The sequence below is a fragment of the Chiloscyllium plagiosum genome, chromosome 17 (genome assembly GCF_004010195.1).
Source record: "Chiloscyllium plagiosum isolate BGI_BamShark_2017 chromosome 17, ASM401019v2, whole genome shotgun sequence".
Classification (NCBI taxonomy): domain Eukaryota; kingdom Metazoa; phylum Chordata; class Chondrichthyes; order Orectolobiformes; family Hemiscylliidae; genus Chiloscyllium; species Chiloscyllium plagiosum.
In genome coordinates, this window is record NC_057726.1 from 30,818,516 (window position 1) to 30,821,970 (window position 3,455).

Consider the following 3,455-nt stretch of genomic DNA (forward strand, 5'->3'; position numbering starts at 1 on the left):
TACCATTCTGAAAATAATTGGTAATATATTTTTGGTAACTGGAAGAATGTGGTTAAATGAGAGAGAATTAAAAAATTGTTGCTCTGACCAACATTGACAGGTCTGATGAGCAGTTATTCGGTACCATTTCTCCAAGTCTAACTCTAATATGTCGGGTTGTAAATTTTTTATCCACAGTGCATCGGCTAGTACTTGGCTTTGATTAATAGTTTGCTTCAGGCATTCACCTCATCCTGCCCTATCTCTATGGAGATGTTTAATCACAATTTATTCATCTATCTTGCTGGCTGTCAAGTCTTATTATTTCCCCTAAAACCATGGTAAATCAACATGTCCCTGGGAATGCTTGAATTGTTTCTGAATGTATTTATCTTCTATGTTTCCAACTTGTTTTGGCTGGCACATATTTGCCCTCGTCTTACCATTTTCATATCAATCAGTTTTTTTTCCCTCCTTAGCTACTTGTATTATTCACTTTGTTTTATTCTTTCCTGGGCATGGCTGGGAAGGCCAGTATTTGTTGCCCATCCTAATTGCCAGTTGAACTGGTTACTCTGTAGGCCATTTCAAAAGGAAATTAAGAGCCAACCGCAATTTTGAGCATCTGGAGTCACATTAGTAAACTATATGGGTTTTTAGCATAATCAACAATGGTTACATGGTCACCACTAGATTAGAGTTTTTTACTTGCAGCTTTTATTGAATTTAAATTTCACCATCTACTATTTGGCTCTGGATTATCAATCCAGTCGCATTATCACTAAACCACTCCCTCACCAATATCAAGCATATTTTCTTAATAAAAACCTATCAAAAACCTTTTCAGTTTTACTAATATGACAATTCCTCAACTCCATTGTATGTTTCCTTAAAATTACTCAGTAAACAATGAATGATGAATTTAGCTTTCAAACTTAATTCAAGAAGCTTTTTTTCCTCATTGATTCCAGCTCACTACCAATGTAAAGTGATCTTTATTTTTGTTTGTAAAACATTGTGAAGGAAGCTGAACAAGGTCTACAAAGTTACCATGCCACAGAGCAGATTGATAAATGTGATGAGTTTCCACTGATTTACAGTCTTATGAAGTGGCTCATCCAAATAAGCTTCTTTAGACACAAATGTATTAGTAGGCATGTTGTAAGAGATTTTTAAATATTAAAATTTAATTTGCTCAGAAACTTGACTAGTGTGCACAAATGAAACTAGCAACTTATTTTTAAGACATTAAACATTTCTGTTAAAAAAGCTTTGTTTTTTTTTTGAAGTGATATTTTTGAAACGTTACCAGATTATCAATCTTAAGTGTATTTTGTATGATACTAGAGAAAATAATGAACAATTGTTTGTTATTCACACTGCCTGATTGTGCTGGTACATGAAAGTGTCCACTTCAGTGCTTTGCAAGTGGATTTGAGTGGAAATTTGAAGCATGGCTTCACTTTAAGAAGGTAACAATATCAAGTACAGTTTGTACCAGATCAGCCATCGCATCTCAAGCCATGTTGTCAGGACTTTAAAATTGCAGCTATGAGGAAAAGGTTGGAGGCTATGGTTGTTTCTCTCAGAAACAGAGGAAGCTAAGGGTGACTTAATAAAGGAGCATAAAGTAATGGGGGGCTTGGATCAAATGGCCAGGAAAGATTGTTCCTGTGAAACTCTACCTTATTATACATTTATACTTGCCTGTTAGAGACCTCTCTTTATCTTTGAGCTTCAGTTCTTATATGAAATATGAAAATTACTGTAGTGCTTTGGAACCATCGAAATTTTGGGACCCAGAGGCCATTCAACCCATTGTGAATGTGTCTGTCCCTGCCTCGAAAGCTGCAGCGTGATGGGTACAGATCTAGATTGCCTTTTAAATCATTTGAGGGTTTTCCCCTTGACCACCAAATTGGTTGTGAGCATTCCAGACATCCACCATCCTCTGAGTAAAAAGGATCTTTTTTCTGCCTCTCTAATCTTTCTAACATCATCTGAAATGTGCCCCCTGCAGTTGACTTCTCCACTAGGCAAACAGGTATTCCCTGTCCACTCTATCCAAGCCCGTCATTACTTGATAGAGATTATGTCCTTCCTATAATATGGTGACCAGAACTGTGCACTCAACTCCAGTTGTGGCCTAAACAGAGTTTCACCATTAGATCCCTGCTTTTGAGTTCAGTACCTCTCCCAATGTCGGGAAACAACCCACATAGCTTCTTTACCACCTTATGCACCCATCCTGCCACCTTTTAGGGACCTGTGGACATGCATTTCAAGGTGTCTCATTTCCTTTTCCTGCCTCAGTACACTCCTGTTTATATGTACTTCGCACTTTATTTGCCCTCACTAAATGCATAACACCACACCTTGTGGATTGAATTCCATTTGCCACTTTTCCCACCCCACTGAGCCAAAACAATGATATTGTCCTGCAGTTGACAGCGATTCACTTTCAATTACATGGCTATTGTTTGTGTTGTCTGCAAATTCACGTTAAGTCTAATTCATTATTATATACCACAAATAGTAAAGGGATCAACACTATCCTGTGGTACACCACTGGAAACTGCTTTCCATTCGCAAAATCATCTATCAACTATTTCTTATTGGTTTCTGTCACTGAACCAATTTTGCATCCAACTCACTGCATTCCTGTGTGTTCTGTGGCCTTTAATTCTCTCATCAGTCTGCCATGAAGACCTTATCAAATGCCTCACTAAAAGCCACGTAGACAATGTCTACTGCACTACCTCCATCAGTGCTCCTTTTACTTCCTCAAAAAATTCACTGAAGTACATTGCAAATCTCTTCACACACCTGTGTTTATTCTCGGATTAATCCATGTCATTCCAAGTAAAGTTGATGTTATCTCTCAGTATTAATTCCATTAATTCCACCATTGAGGTCAGATTGAATGATCTCTAATAATTTGCTTTATCCCACAAACCCTTTTTAATAATGGTAGTGTGTTTGGAGATCTTTGATCTTCTGGTACCTCACCTGTATCTAGGGAGTATTGGAAAATGATCCTCAGAGAATCTGCTGATTCTTCCCGGCTTTAATTATACAGCCTAACTTGCAATCCATCTGGCTCTTGGTATGTATTAACCTTCAAAATGGTCCTTCTATCCAGTAATTCTCCTCTTGTTCTGCCTATCGAACATTTCATACACTGCTGTGACTAGAATACCTAAATCATCCCCCTCCTTTGGAGGCAGAGACAACATACTCATTACAAACCCTGCTCACGCCTTTACACCAGTACAGAACTTGCCATATATGTCTAATAGGCCCTATCCTTCAAACTTTTAAAAGTATTTACTTATTTGTTTGATTGTCATATCCACAATTATTTTCTGCATTACCTTATCCTACATGTTTCTGGCAGTAACTCCCTTTTTCTTTGAGCAGACATATCTGCACTATGCCTGTAGAATCTCTCTAGATTTTGATGAACCAAGATTCCT